The sequence below is a fragment of the Balaenoptera physalus genome (genome assembly GCF_965194825.1).
Source record: "Balaenoptera physalus genome assembly, chromosome: 2".
Taxonomy (NCBI): Eukaryota; Metazoa; Chordata; class Mammalia; order Artiodactyla; family Balaenopteridae; genus Balaenoptera; species Balaenoptera physalus.
In genome coordinates, this window is record NC_138883.1 from 96811875 (window position 1) to 96829004 (window position 17130).

The following is a 17130-nucleotide window of genomic DNA, read 5'->3' on the forward strand; positions in this document are numbered from 1 at the left end:
AACTAACTCCTAAAAGTGATATGATAGGATATGTGTCTTTTGCTTTCTCACTGACTACACGTGGCGTGATTACGTCTAGGCTCATCTATGGCGCTGCAAATGGCATTGGTTCATTTTTTACACTAGCGAATATTCCATCTGTACATGGAGGAGTACTTCTTTGTCCACCCATCTCTTGGTGGTCTTTTTGGTTACTTCCAAATCTTGGCTATTGTAATACAGTGCAATGCAGATTTGCCTGCCTGTGTCTTTCCAATTCTCTCTTCTTAGATTATACGTGGAAGAGTGGGCCTGCTGGATCATACGGTAGCTCAATGTTTACGTTTTTAAGGCACCCCCATTCTGTTCTAGTTCGTGGCCCTTTCCAACTTCCGTCCCCCTTGAAGTTGAGGGTATGCATTTCGCCACAACACCTTCAGCATTTATTGTTTGTAGTTTTCTTGCTGATGGTTATTCTGACAAGTGTGAGCTGATACCTCTTTGGGGCTGAATTCGCATGTGCCTCATAGTCCATTGAAATTGAGCTTGAAGGCATGTCCTTTTTATTTTTCAAGCTGTGATTACCCCTTAGTTCTTCAAAGTGTTCTCTTAAAGTATGTGTCACATTTTGAAATGTTTTGGCCATTAGCTCCCTCGAGACATTTTGAGGGCAGGTTTCGTTTACAGTTCTGCAGTACTTGTTCCTATGAAATGACCATTAGCACAGGCTTTAAAGCTGCTTTTGCAGGTAACTGCCAGAGGGCGGCAGCCTTTCTATGTTCCCCACCCTGGTAACTAGGGAAAAGCCCTTGCGGCCTGTGGTGTTTCTCGGTTATAAATTAGAGTGGAGTGTGCCCGGACAAACCCACACAAGCTGATGTCTCCTTACTTTTGTTGGATTTTTAAATTTAATTTTTATTTTTTATTGGAGTAATTTTCCACTGTGTACGTGGACCACTTCTACTTTGTGCGTTCCTCGGTTGATGGACATTTTCATTGCTTCCAAGTGTTGGCTATGGTAAATATTGTTGGAGTGCAGGATTGCCAGCCTGTGACTTTTTGATTCTCATTTTCTCAGGTGATAGGCCCAGCAGTGGTTGTGATTGACTGACTGGTAGCACCGTGTTTCCCTTTTCAAAGCACCTTCATTGTGTTTTCATTAGTGGCACTTACCACGTCCCCCTTAGAATCGAGGGTACGCATTTCTCCACAATCGCTTCAGCATTTATTGTTTGCAGCATTTATGCTAATGGCCCTACTGGCTGCTGTGAGCTGATAGGGTTTTGTAATTTGGGTTTGCATGGCTTTGAGAATTCGTAAAACTCATCATTTTTCACCGCCGTTTTCATTTCTGTTAAAAAAAGGAAACAGTTGGGAGTACAATATAACTCTTGATATTGTCTTCTTGGAAGGTTGCCCTCTTTTGAATTTTTTGGTCGATTTTCCACCTCAGACTTTTTTTAGAGAGCAGGTGTCATTTACCGAACTGCAAGTTTTGTGAATATTTAGTGACCTTTAGCAATGGTTTTAAAGCTCCTGTTGTGGGAAGTGACCTGAAGCAGGCAGCATTTCTCCATCCCCAAATCTGGGTACTAGGGCAGCAGAGCCTTTCTGGAAGTCGCGTTGCTAGGTTGTAAATTACATTGGAATGTGCATGGAGAAAGCCCCATAAGTTTATGTCTCATTATTTCTTCTTGGTTTTAATTTTTTTTTTAATTGGGGTAAAGCTTAGAATATTGTTTGTCCTAGGTGTACACAATCTGTTTCATTTGTACATTATATATGTCTATTCAAGTACAGATCCTCTTCCCATGTAAAATGTTACAGAGGGTTCCGCAGACCTCCCTTGCTATATGGTCGGTCTTTTCGGGATATGTATATAATATGTGTTTGTATACATATAGTAACAGTAATCTTAATTTATCCATTCCCCCCACCTTTCGTTTCAGATGAGCATAGTTTGTTTTCTAAATCTGTGAGTGTCTTTCTCTGTGGAAATATGTTCATTTGTGTCAGTTATTAGATAACGCCTATAAGTGATATCATAGAATACAGGTCTTTTGCTTTCCAACTTACCTCATCTTTCATGATTATCTGCAGACTCATTTGTGGTGCCTCAAAGAGCAATGGTTCATTGTTTTCCATGGCTAATATTCCATTGTGTACATGGACCACTTCTTCTTTATCCATTCACCTGTTGTTGGACATTTTGGTTGCTTCACTGTCTTGGCTATTGTGAAAAAGGCTGCACTGAAGATTTTGCGGCCTGTGTCTTCTCGATTCTTGTCTTCTCAGGTGAGAGGTCCAATGGTGCGCCTGGGGATTGAATGGTACCTCCATTTTTGCTTTTAAACACAGCTCCTTTCTGTTCTCATTATTGGCTGTTACCCCTTTACGTCTCACCAGCAGGTAGAGGGTACACAGTTCTCTAAAACCCCTTCAGCATTTATTGTTCGTATACTTTTTGCTGATGGTCAGTCGACTGGTGTAAGTTGAAACTTTTTGTAGATTGGATTGCATGGGTCTAACACACCCTGAGGTTGAGTTTTTATCCATTTTCCTTTTTTTAAAAAAGAGCGTGAGTAAAACGTAACTCTTCATACTCTCTTCTTGAAACATTTGCCTGTTTTGAATTTTTTTGTCCATTCCCTACTTCAGCACAATTTTTTAGGGCAGGTGTCCTTTAGAGCCCTGAGTCCTTGTGAATGTTAAGTAACCATTAGCTGTGAGTTTAAAGCTGCTCTTGCAGGACACGGCCACAAGGTGGCAGCATTTCTCCTTTACCAAATTTGGTAACTGGGGAAACAGAGGCTTAATGGAAGTGGTGTTCTAGGTTGTAAATTAGAATGGAATGTGCCAGGAAAAAGCCCTTTAAGTTTATGTCTCATTACTTCTTGTTCATATTTGTAATTTACTTTTTATTTTTTATCCCAGCAGATTTGATTACATTGGTTTGTTTGCTCTAGGTGTGCAAGATGTGGGTCTTTCACACATATACGTGTATCTTTTCTTCCTCGCATCCTTTTCCCATGTAGGTTATGACACAATGTTGAGTAGTCTTCTCCTGGTCTTCCGTACGTCTTTGGTGATTATATATTTCACATGGTTTGTATATCTCTGTTAACCCCAATATGGTAATGTATCCAATCCTCATCCCTTTCTATTTGGTGAACCATAAGTTTTTTAATGAATCTGTGATTGCCTTTCTCTGTGGAAATACCTTCATTGGTATCAATTTTTAACTAACTCCTAAAAGTGATATGATAGGATATGTGTCTTTTGCTTTCTCACTGACTACACGTGGCGTGATTACGTCTAGGCTCATCTATGGCGCTGCAAATGGCATTGGTTCATTTTTTACACTAGCGAATATTCCATCTGTACATGGAGGAGTACTTCTTTGTCCACCCATCTCTTGGTGGTCTTTTTGGTTACTTCCAAATCTTGGCTATTGTAATACAGTGCAATGCAGATTTGCCTGCCTGTGTCTTTCCAATTCTCTCTTCTTAGATTATACGTGGAAGAGTGGGCCTGCTGGATCATACGGTAGCTCAATGTTTACGTTTTTAAGGCACCCCCATTCTGTTCTAGTTCGTGGCCCTTTCCAACTTCCGTCCCCCTTGAAGTTGAGGGTATGCATTTCGCCACAACACCTTCAGCATTTATTGTTTGTAGTTTTCTTGCTGATGGTTATTCTGACAAGTGTGAGCTGATACCTCTTTGGGGCTGAATTCGCATGTGCCTCATAGTCCATTGAAATTGAGCTTGAAGGCATGTCCTTTTTATTTTTCAAGCTGTGATTACCCCTTAGTTCTTCAAAGTGTTCTCTTAAAGTATGTGTCACATTTTGAAATGTTTTGGCCATTAGCTCCCTCGAGACATTTTGAGGGCAGGTTTCATTTACAGTTCTGCAGTACTTGTTCCTATGAAATGACCATTAGCACAGGCTTTAAAGCTGCTTTTGCAGGTAACTGCCAGAGGGCGGCAGCCTTTCTATGTTCCCCACCCTGGTAACTAGGGAAAAGCCCTTGCGGCCTGTGGTGTTTCTCGGTTATAAATTAGAGTGGAGTGTGCCCGGACAAACCCACACAAGCTGATGTCTCCTTACTTTTGTTGGATTTTTAAATTTAATTTTTATTTTTTATTGGAGTAATTTTCCACTGTGTACGTGGACCACTTCTACTTTGTGCGTTCCTCGGTTGATGGACATTTTCATTGCTTCCAAGTGTTGGCTATGGTAAATATTGTTGGAGTGCAGGATTGCCAGCCTGTGACTTTTTGATTCTCATTTTCTCAGGTGATAGGCCCAGCAGTGGTTGTGATTGACTGACTGGTAGCACCGTGTTTCCCTTTTCAAAGCACCTTCATTGTGTTTTCATTAGTGGCACTTACCACGTCCCCCTTAGAATCGAGGGTACGCATTTCTCCACAATCGCTTCAGCATTTATTGTTTGCAGCATTTATGCTAATGGCCCTACTGGCTGCTGTGAGCTGATAGGGTTTTGTAATTTGGGTTTGCATGGCTTTGAGAATTCGTAAAACTCATCATTTTTCACCGCCGTTTTCATTTCTGTTAAAAAAAGGAAACAGTTGGGAGTACAATATAACTCTTGATATTGTCTTCTTGGAAGGTTGCCCTCTTTTGAATTTTTTGGTCGATTTTCCACCTCAGACTTTTTTTAGAGAGCAGGTGTCATTTACCGAACTGCAAGTTTTGTGAATATTTAGTGACCTTTAGCAATGGTTTTAAAGCTCCTGTTGTGGGAAGTGACCTGAAGCAGGCAGCATTTCTCCATCCCCAAATCTGGGTACTAGGGCAGCAGAGCCTTTCTGGAAGTCGCGTTGCTAGGTTGTAAATTACATTGGAATGTGCATGGAGAAAGCCCCATAAGTTTATGTCTCATTATTTCTTCTTGGTTTTAATTTTTTTTTTAATTGGGGTAAAGCTTAGAATATTGTTTGTCCTAGGTGTACAAAATCTGGTTCATTTGTACATTATATATGTCTATTCAAGTACAGATCCTCTTCCCATGTAAAATGTTACAGAGGGTTCCGCAGACCTCCCTTGCTATATGGTCGGTCTTTTCGGGATATGTATATAATATGTGTTTGTATACATATAGTAACAGTAATCTTAATTTATCCATTCCCCCCACCTTTCGTTTCAGATGAGCATAGTTTGTTTTCTAAATCTGTGAGTGTCTTTCTCTGTGGAAATATGTTCATTTGTGTCAGTTATTAGATAACGCCTATAAGTGATATCATAGAATACAGGTCTTTTGCTTTCCAACTTACCTCATCTTTCATGATTATCTGCAGACTCATTTGTGGTGCCTCAAAGAGCAATGGTTCATTGTTTTCCATGGCTAATATTCTATTGTGTACATGGACCACTTCTTCTTTATCCATTCACCTGTTGTTGGACATTTTGGTTGCTTCACTGTCTTGGCTATTGTGAAAAAGGCTGCACTGCAGCTTTTGCGGCCTGTGTCTTCTCGATTCTTGTCTTCTCAGGTGAGAGGTCCAATGGTGCGCCTGGGGATTGAATGGTACCTCCATTTTTACTTTTAAACACAGCTCCTTTCTGTTCTCATTATTGGCTGTTACCCCTTTACGTCTCACCAGCAGGTAGAGGGTACACAGTTCTCTAAAACCCCTTCAGCATTTATTGTTCGTTTACTTTTTGCTGATGGTCAGTCGACTGGTGTAAGTTGAAACTTTTTGTAGATTAGATTGCATGGGTCTAACACACCCTGAGGTTGAGTTTTTATCCATTTTCCTTTTTTTAAAAAAGAGCGTGAGTAAAACGTAACTCTTCATACTCTCTTCTTGAAACATTTGCCTGTTTTGAATTTTTTTGTCCATTCCCTACTTCAGCACAATTTTTTAGGGCAGGTGTCCTTTAGAGCCCTGAGTCCTTGTGAATGTTAAGTAACCATTAGCTGTGAGTTTAAAGCTGCTCTTGCAGGACACGGCCACAAGGTGGCAGCATTTCTCCTTTACCAAATTTGGTAACTGGGGAAACAGAGGCTTAATGGAAGTGGTGTTCTAGGTTGTAAATTAGAATGGAATGTGCCAGGAAAAAGCCCTTTAAGTTTATGTCTCATTACTTCTTGTTCATATTTGTAATTTACTTTTTATTTTTTATCCCAGCAGATTTGATTACATTGGTTTGTTTGCTCTAGGTGTGCAAGATGTGGGTCTTTCACACATATACGTGTATCTTTTCTTCCTCGCATCCTTTTCCCATGTAGGTTATGACACAATGTTGAGTAGTCTTCTCCTGGTCTTCCGTACGTCTTTGGTGATTATATATTTCACATGGTTTGTATATCTCTGTTAACCCCAATATGGTAATGTATCCAATCCTCATCCCTTTCTATTTGGTGAACCATAAGTTTTTTAATGAATCTGTGATTGCCTTTCTCTGTGGAAATACCTTCATTGGTATCAATTTTTAACTAACTCCTAAAAGTGATATGATAGGATATGTGTCTTTTGCTTTCTCACTGACTACACGTGGCGTGATTACGTCTAGGCTCATCTATGGCGCTGCAAATGGCATTGGTTCATTTTTTACACTAGCGAATATTCCATCTGTACATGGAGGAGTACTTCTTTGTCCACCCATCTCTTGGTGGTCTTTTTGGTTACTTCCAAATCTTGGCTATTGTAATACAGTGCAATGCAGATTTGCCTGCCTGTGTCTTTCCAATTCTCTCTTCTTAGATTATACGTGGAAGAGTGGGCCTGCTGGATCATACGGTAGCTCAATGTTTACGTTTTTAAGGCACCCCCATTCTGTTCTAGTTCGTGGCCCTTTCCAACTTCCGTCCCCCTTGAAGTTGAGGGTATGCATTTCGCCACAACACCTTCAGCATTTATTGTTTGTAGTTTTCTTGCTGATGGTTATTCTGACAAGTGTGAGCTGATACCTCTTTGGGGCTGAATTCGCATGTGCCTCATAGTCCATTGAAATTGAGCTTGAAGGCATGTCCTTTTTATTTTTCAAGCTGTGATTACCCCTTAGTTCTTCAAAGTGTTCTCTTAAAGTATGTGTCACATTTTGAAATGTTTTGGCCATTAGCTCCCTCGAGACATTTTGAGGGCAGGTTTCATTTACAGTTCTGCAGTACTTGTTCCTATGAAATGACCATTAGCACAGGCTTTAAAGCTGCTTTTGCAGGTAACTGCCAGAGGGCGGCAGCCTTTCTATGTTCCCCACCCTGGTAACTAGGGAAAAGCCCTTGCGGCCTGTGGTGTTTCTCGGTTATAAATTAGAGTGGAGTGTGCCCGGACAAACCCACACAAGCTGATGTCTCCTTACTTTTGTTGGATTTTTAAATTTAATTTTTATTTTTTATTGGAGTAATTTTCCACTGTGTACGTGGACCACTTCTACTTTGTGCGTTCCTCGGTTGATGGACATTTTCATTGCTTCCAAGTGTTGGCTATGGTAAATATTGTTGGAGTGCAGGATTGCCAGCCTGTGACTTTTTGATTCTCATTTTCTCAGGTGATAGGCCCAGCAGTGGTTGTGATTGACTGACTGGTAGCACCGTGTTTCCCTTTTCAAAGCACCTTCATTGTGTTTTCATTAGTGGCACTTACCACGTCCCCCTTAGAATCGAGGGTACGCATTTCTCCACAATCGCTTCAGCATTTATTGTTTGCAGCATTTATGCTAATGGCCCTACTGGCTGCTGTGAGCTGATAGGGTTTTGTAATTTGGGTTTGCATGGCTTTGAGAATTCGTAAAACTCATCATTTTTCACCGCCGTTTTCATTTCTGTTAAAAAAAGGAAACAGTTGGGAGTACAATATAACTCTTGATATTGTCTTCTTGGAAGGTTGCCCTCTTTTGAATTTTTTGGTCGATTTTCCACCTCAGACTTTTTTTAGAGAGCAGGTGTCATTTACCGAACTGCAAGTTTTGTGAATATTTAGTGACCTTTAGCAATGGTTTTAAAGCTCCTGTTGTGGGAAGTGACCTGAAGCAGGCAGCATTTCTCCATCCCCAAATCTGGGTACTAGGGCAGCAGAGCCTTTCTGGAAGTCGCGTTGCTAGGTTGTAAATTACATTGGAATGTGCATGGAGAAAGCCCCATAAGTTTATGTCTCATTATTTCTTCTTGGTTTTAATTTTTTTTTTAATTGGGGTAAAGCTTAGAATATTGTTTGTCCTAGGTGTACAAAATCTGGTTCATTTGTACATTATATATGTCTATTCAAGTACAGATCCTCTTCCCATGTAAAATGTTACAGAGGGTTCCGCAGACCTCCCTTGCTATATGGTCGGTCTTTTCGGGATATGTATATAATATGTGTTTGTATACATATAGTAACAGTAATCTTAATTTATCCATTCCCCCCACCTTTCGTTTCAGATGAGCATAGTTTGTTTTCTAAATCTGTGAGTGTCTTTCTCTGTGGAAATATGTTCATTTGTGTCAGTTATTAGATAACGCCTATAAGTGATATCATAGAATACAGGTCTTTTGCTTTCCAACTTACCTCATCTTTCATGATTATCTGCAGACTCATTTGTGGTGCCTCAAAGAGCAATGGTTCATTGTTTTCCATGGCTAATATTCTATTGTGTACATGGACCACTTCTTCTTTATCCATTCACCTGTTGTTGGACATTTTGGTTGCTTCACTGTCTTGGCTATTGTGAAAAAGGCTGCACTGCAGCTTTTGCGGCCTGTGTCTTCTCGATTCTTGTCTTCTCAGGTGAGAGGTCCAATGGTGCGCCTGGGGATTGAATGGTACCTCCATTTTTACTTTTAAACACAGCTCCTTTCTGTTCTCATTATTGGCTGTTACCCCTTTACGTCTCACCAGCAGGTAGAGGGTACACAGTTCTCTAAAACCCCTTCAGCATTTATTGTTCGTTTACTTTTTGCTGATGGTCAGTCGACTGGTGTAAGTTGAAACTTTTTGTAGATTAGATTGCATGGGTCTAACACACCCTGAGGTTGAGTTTTTATCCATTTTCCTTTTTTTAAAAAAGAGCGTGAGTAAAACGTAACTCTTCATACTCTCTTCTTGAAACATTTGCCTGTTTTGAATTTTTTTGTCCATTCCCTACTTCAGCACAATTTTTTAGGGCAGGTGTCCTTTAGAGCCCTGAGTCCTTGTGAATGTTAAGTAACCATTAGCTGTGAGTTTAAAGCTGCTCTTGCAGGACACGGCCACAAGGTGGCAGCATTTCTCCTTTACCAAATTTGGTAACTGGGGAAACAGAGGCTTAATGGAAGTGGTGTTCTAGGTTGTAAATTAGAATGGAATGTGCCAGGAAAAAGCCCTTTAAGTTTATGTCTCATTACTTCTTGTTCATATTTGTAATTTACTTTTTATTTTTTATCCCAGCAGATTTGATTACATTGGTTTGTTTGCTCTAGGTGTGCAAGATGTGGGTCTTTCACACATATACGTGTATCTTTTCTTCCTCGCATCCTTTTCCCATGTAGGTTATGACACAATGTTGAGTAGTCTTCTCCTGGTCTTCCGTACGTCTTTGGTGATTATATATTTCACATGGTTTGTATATCTCTGTTAACCCCAATATGGTAATGTATCCAATCCTCATCCCTTTCTATTTGGTGAACCATAAGTTTTTTAATGAATCTGTGATTGCCTTTCTCTGTGGAAATACCTTCATTGGTATCAATTTTTAACTAACTCCTAAAAGTGATATGATAGGATATGTGTCTTTTGCTTTCTCACTGACTACACGTGGCGTGATTACGTCTAGGCTCATCTATGGCGCTGCAAATGGCATTGGTTCATTTTTTACACTAGCGAATATTCCATCTGTACATGGAGGAGTACTTCTTTGTCCACCCATCTCTTGGTGGTCTTTTTGGTTACTTCCAAATCTTGGCTATTGTAATACAGTGCAATGCAGATTTGCCTGCCTGTGTCTTTCCAATTCTCTCTTCTTAGATTATACGTGGAAGAGTGGGCCTGCTGGATCATACGGTAGCTCAATGTTTACGTTTTTAAGGCACCCCCATTCTGTTCTAGTTCGTGGCCCTTTCCAACTTCCGTCCCCCTTGAAGTTGAGGGTATGCATTTCTCCACAACACCTTCAGCATTTATTGTTTGTAGTTTTCTTGCTGATGGTTATTCTGACAAGTGTGAGCTGATACCTCTTTGGGGCTGAATTCGCATGTGCCTCATAGTCCATTGAAATTGAGCTTGAAGGCATGTCCTTTTTATTTTTCAAGCTGTGATTACCCCTTAGTTCTTCAAAGTGTTCTCTTAAAGTATGTGTCACATTTTGAAATGTTTTGGCCATTAGCTCCCTCGAGACATTTTGAGGGCAGGTTTCATTTACAGTTCTGCAGTACTTGTTCCTATGAAATGACCATTAGCACAGGCTTTAAAGCTGCTTTTGCAGGTAACTGCCAGAGGGCGGCAGCCTTTCTATGTTCCCCACCCTGGTAACTAGGGAAAAGCCCTTGCGGCCTGTGGTGTTTCTCGGTTATAAATTAGAGTGGAGTGTGCCCGGACAAACCCACACAAGCTGATGTCTCCTTACTTTTGTTGGATTTTTAAATTTAATTTTTATTTTTTATTGGAGTAATTTTCCACTGTGTACGTGGACCACTTCTACTTTGTGCGTTCCTCGGTTGATGGACATTTTCATTGCTTCCAAGTGTTGGCTATGGTAAATATTGTTGGAGTGCAGGATTGCCAGCCTGTGACTTTTTGATTCTCATTTTCTCAGGTGATAGGCCCAGCAGTGGTTGTGATTGACTGACTGGTAGCACCGTGTTTCCCTTTTCAAAGCACCTTCATTGTGTTTTCATTAGTGGCACTTACCACGTCCCCCTTAGAATCGAGGGTACGCATTTCTCCACAATCGCTTAAGCATTTATTGTTTGCAGCATTTATGCTAATGGCCCTACTGGCTGCTGTGAGCTGATAGGGTTTTGTAATTTGGGTTTGCATGGCTTTGAGAATTCGTAAAACTCATCATTTTTCACCGCCGTTTTCATTTCTGTTAAAAAAAAGGAAACAGTTGGGAGTACAATATAACTCTTGATATTGTCTTCTTGGAAGGTTGCCCTCTTTTGAATTTTTTGGTCGATTTTCCACCTCAGACTTTTTTTAGAGAGCAGGTGTCATTTACCGAACTGCAAGTTTTGTGAATATTTAGTGACCTTTAGCAATGGTTTTAAAGCTCCTGTTGTGGGAAGTGACCTGAAGCAGGCAGCATTTCTCCATCCCCAAATCTGGGTACTAGGGCAGCAGAGCCTTTCTGGAAGTCGCGTTGCTAGGTTGTAAATTACATTGGAATGTGCATGGAGAAAGCCCCATAAGTTTATGTCTCATTATTTCTTCTTGGTTTTAATTTTTTTTTTTAATTGGGGTAAAGCTTAGAATATTGTTTGTCCTAGGTGTACACAATCTGGTTCATTTGTACATTATATATGTCTATTCAAGTACAGATCCTCTTCCCATGTAAAATGTTACAGAGGGTTCCGCAGACCTCCCTTGCTATATGGTCGGTCTTTTCGAGATATGTATATAATATGTGTTTGTATACATATAGTAACAGTAATCTTAATTTATCCATTCCCCCCACCTTTCGTTTTAGATGAGCATAGTTTGTTTTCTAAATCTGTGAGTGTCTTTCTCTGTGGAAATATGTTCATTTGTGTCAGTTATTAGATAACGCCTATAAGTGATATCATAGAATACAGGTCTTTTGCTTTCCAACTTACCTCATCTTTCATGATTATCTGCAGACTCATTTGTGGTGCCTCAAAGAGCAATGGTTCATTGTTTTCCATGGCTAATATTCCATTGTGTACATGGACCACTTCTTGTTTATCCATTCACCTGTTGTTGGACATTTTGGTTGCTTCACTGTCTTGGCTATTGTGAATAAGGCTGCACTGCAGCTTTTGCGGCCTGTGTCTTCTCGATTCTTGTCTTCTCAGGTGAGAGGTCCAATGGTGCGCCTGGGGATTGAATGATACCTCCATTTTTGCTTTTAAACACAGCTCCTTTCTGTTCTCATTATTGGCTGTTACCCCTTTACGTCTCACCAGCAGGTAGAGGGTACACAGTTCTCTAAAACCCCTTCAGCATTTATTGTTCGTATACTTTTTGCTGATGGTCAGTCGACTGGTGTAAGTTGAAACTTTTTGTAGATTAGATTGCATGGGTCTAACACACCCTGAGGTTGAGTTTTTATCCATTTTCCTCTTTTTTAAAAAGAGCGTGAGTAAAACGTAACTCTTCATACTCTCTTCTTGAAACATTTGCCTGTTTTGAATTTTTTTGTCCATTCCCTACTTCAGCACAATTTTTTAGGGCAGGTGTCCTTTAGAGCCCTGAGTCCTTGTGAATGTTAAGTAACCATTAGCTGTGAGTTTAAAGCTGCTCTTGCAGGACACGGCCACAAGGTGGCAGCATTTCTCCTTTACCAAATTTGGTAACTGGGGAAACAGAGGCTTAATGGAAGTGGTGTTCTAGGTTGTAAATTAGAATGGAATGTGCCAGGAAAAAGCCCTTTAAGTTTATGTCTCATTACTTCTTGTTCATATTTGTAATTTACTTTTTATTTTTTATCCCAGCAGATTTGATTACATTGGTTTGTTTGCTCTAGGTGTGCAAGATGTGGGTCTTTCACACATATACGTGTATCTTTTCTTCCTCGCATCCTTTTCCCATGTAGGTTATGACACAATGTTGAGTAGTCTTCTCCTGGTCTTCCGTACGTCTTTGGTGATTATATATTTCACATGGTTTGTATATCTCTGTTAACCCCAATATGGTAATGTATCCAATCCTCATCCCTTTCTATTTGGTGAACCATAAGTTTTTTAATGAATCTGTGATTGCCTTTCTCTGTGGAAATACCTTCATTGGTATCAATTTTTAACTAACTCCTAAAAGTGATATGATAGGATATGTGTCTTTTGCTTTCTCACTGACTACACGTGGCGTGATTACGTCTAGGCTCATCTATGGCGCTGCAAATGGCATTGGTTCATTTTTTACACTACCGAATATTCCATCTGTACATGGAGGAGTACTTCTTTGTCCACCCATCTCTTGGTGGTCTTTTTGGTTACTTCCAAATCTTGGCTATTGTAATACAGTGCAATGCAGATTTGCCTGCCTGTGTCTTTCCAATTCTCTCTTCTTAGATTATACGTGGAAGAGTGGGCCTGCTGGATCATACGGTAGCTCAATGTTTACGTTTTTAAGGCACCCCCATTCTGTTCTAGTTCGTGGCCCTTTCCAACTTCCGTCCCCCTTGAAGTTGAGGGTATGCATTTCTCCACAACACCTTCAGCATTTATTGTTTGTAGTTTTCTTGCTGATGGTTATTCTGACAAGTGTGAGCTGATACCTCTTTGGGGCTGAATCCGCATGTGCCTCATAGTCCATTGAAATTGAGCTTGAAGGCATGTCCTTTTTATTTTTCAAGCTGTGATTACCCCTTAGTTCTTCAAAGTGTTCTCTTAAAGTATGTGTCACATTTTGAAATGTTTTGGCCATTAGCTCCCTCGAGACATTTTGAGGGCAGGTTTCATTTACAGTTCTGCAGTACTTGTTCCTATGAAATGACCATTAGCACAGGCTTTAAAGCTGCTTTTGCAGGTAACTGCCAGAGGGCGGCAGCCTTTCTATGTTCCCCACCCTGGTAACTAGGGAAAAGCCCTTGCGGCCTGTGGTGTTTCTCGGTTATAAATTAGAGTGGAGTGTGCCCGGACAAACCCACACAAGCTGATGTCTCCTTACTTTTGTTGGATTTTTAAATTTAATTTTTATTTTTTATTGGAGTAATTTTCCACTGTGTACGTGGACCACTTCTACTTTGTGCGTTCCTCGGTTGATGGACATTTTCATTGCTTCCAAGTGTTGGCTATGGTAAATATTGTTGGAGTGCAGGATTGCCAGCCTGTGACTTTTTGATTCTCATTTTCTCAGGTGATAGGCCCAGCAGTGGTTGTGATTGACTGACTGGTAGCACCGTGTTTCCCTTTTCAAAGCACCTTCTTTGTGTTTTCATTGGTGGCACTTACCACGTCCCCCTTAGAATCGAGGGTACGCATTTCTCCACAATCGCTTCAGCATTTATTGTTTGCAGCATTTATGCTAATGGCCCTACTGGCTGCTGTGAGCTGATAGGGTTTTGTAATTTGGGTTTGCATGGCTTTGAGAATTCGTAAAACTCATCATTTTTCACCGCCGTTTTCATTTCTGTTAAAAAAAGGAAACAGTTGGGAGTACAATATAACTCTTGATATTGTCTTCTTGGAAGGTTGCCCTCTTTTGAATTTTTTGGTCGATTTTCCACCTCAGACTTTTTTTAGAGAGCAGGTGTCATTTACCGAACTGCAAGTTTTGTGAATATTTAGTGACCTTTAGCAATGGTTTTAAAGCTCCTGTTGTGGGAAGTGACCTGAAGCAGGCAGCATTTCTCCATCCCCAAATCTGGGTACTAGGGCAGCAGAGCCTTTCTGGAAGTCGCGTTGCTAGGTTGTAAATTACATTGGAATGTGCATGGAGAAAGCCCCATAAGTTTATGTCTCATTATTTCTTCTTGGTTTTAATTTTTTTTTTAATTGGGGTAAAGCTTAGAATATTGTTTGTCCTAGGTGTACAAAATCTGGTTCATTTGTACATTATATATGTCTATTCAAGTACAGATCCTCTTCCCATGTAAAATGTTACAGAGGGTTCCGCAGACCTCCCTTGCTATATGGTCGGTCTTTTCGGGATATGTATATAATATGTGTTTGTATACATATAGTAACAGTAATCTTAATTTATCCATTCCCCCCACCTTTCGTTTCAGATGAGCATAGTTTGTTTTCTAAATCTGTGAGTGTCTTTCTCTGTGGAAATATGTTCATTTGTGTCAGTTATTAGATAACGCCTATAAGTGATATCATAGAATACAGGTCTTTTGCTTTCCAACTTACCTCATCTTTCATGATTATCTGCAGACTCATTTGTGGTGCCTCAAAGAGCAATGGTTCATTGTTTTCCATGGCTAATATTCTATTGTGTACATGGACCACTTCTTCTTTATCCATTCACCTGTTGTTGGACATTTTGGTTGCTTCACTGTCTTGGCTATTGTGAAAAAGGCTGCACTGCAGCTTTTGCGGCCTGTGTCTTCTCGATTCTTGTCTTCTCAGGTGAGAGGTCCAATGGTGCGCCTGGGGATTGAATGGTACCTCCATTTTTACTTTTAAACACAGCTCCTTTCTGTTCTCATTATTGGCTGTTACCCCTTTACGTCTCACCAGCAGGTAGAGGGTACACAGTTCTCTAAAACCCCTTCAGCATTTATTGTTCGTATACTTTTTGCTGATGGTCAGTCGACTGGTGTAAGTTGAAACTTTTTGTAGATTAGATTGCATGGGTCTAACACACCCTGAGGTTGAGTTTTTATCCATTTTCCTTTTTTTAAAAAAGAGCGTGAGTAAAACGTAACTCTTCATACTCTCTTCTTGAAACATTTGCCTGTTTTGAATTTTTTTGTCCATTCCCTACTTCAGCCCAATTTTTTAGGGCAGGTGTCCTTTAGAGCCCTGAGTCCTTGTGAATGTTAAGTAACCATTAGCTGTGAGTTTAAAGCTGCTCTTGCAGGACACGGCCACAAGGTGGCAGCATTTCTCCTTTACCAAATTTGGTAACTGGGGAAACAGAGGCTTAATGGAAGTGGTGTTCTAGGTTGTAAATTAGAATGGAATGTGCCAGGAAAAAGCCCTTTAAGTTTATGTCTCATTACTTCTTGTTCATATTTGTAATTTACTTTTTATTTTTTATCCCAGCAGATTTGATTACATTGGTTTGTTTGCTCTAGGTGTGCAAGATGTGGGTCTTTCACACATATACGTGTATCTTTTCTTCCTCGCATCCTTTTCCCATGTAGGTTATGACACAATGTTGAGTAGTCTTCTCCTGGTCTTCCGTACGTCTTTGGTGATTATATATTTCACATGGTTTGTATATCTCTGTTAACCCCAATATGGTAATGTATCCAATCCTCATCCCTTTCTATTTGGTGAACCATAAGTTTTTTAATGAATCTGTGATTGCCTTTCTCTGTGGAAATACCTTCATTGGTATCAATTTTTAACTAACTCCTAAAAGTGATATGATAGGATATGTGTCTTTTGCTTTCTCACTGACTACACGTGGCGTGATTACGTCTAGGCTCATCTATGGCGCTGCAAATGGCATTGGTTCATTTTTTACACTAGCGAATATTCCATCTGTACATGGAGGAGTACTTCTTTGTCCACCCATCTCTTGGTGGTCTTTTTGGTTACTTCCAAATCTTGGCTATTGTAATACAGTGCAATGCAGATTTGCCTGCCTGTGTCTTTCCAATTCTCTCTTCTTAGATTATACGTGGAAGAGTGGGCCTGCTGGATCATACGGTAGCTCAATGTTTACGTTTTTAAGGCACCCCCATTCTGTTCTAGTTCGTGGCCCTTTCCAACTTCCGTCCCCCTTGAAGTTGAGGGTATGCATTTCTCCACAACACCTTCAGCATTTATTGTTTGTAGTTTTCTTGCTGATGGTTATTCTGACAAGTGTGAGCTGATACCTCTTTGGGGCTGAATTCGCATGTGCCTCATAGTCCATTGAAATTGAGCTTGAAGGCATGTCCTTTTTATTTTTCAAGCTGTGATTACCCCTTAGTTCTTCAAAGTGTTCTCTTAAAGTATGTGTCACATTTTGAAATGTTTTGGCCATTAGCTCCCTCGAGACATTTTGAGGGCAGGTTTCATTTACAGTTCTGCAGTACTTGTTCCTATGAAATGACCATTAGCACAGGCTTTAAAGCTGCTTTTGCAGGTAACTGCCAGAGGGCGGCAGCCTTTCTATGTTCCCCACCCTGGTAACTAGGGAAAAGCCCTTGCGGCCTGTGGTGTTTCTCGGTTATAAATTAGAGTGGAGTGTGCCCGGACAAACCCACACAAGCTGATGTCTCCTTACTTTTGTTGGATTTTTAAATTTAATTTTTATTTTTTATTGGAGTAATTTTCCACTGTGTACGTGGACCACTTCTACTTTGTGCGTTCCTCGGTTGATGGACATTTTCATTGCTTCCAAGTGTTGGCTATGGTAAATATTGTTGGAGTGCAGGATTGCCAGCCTGTG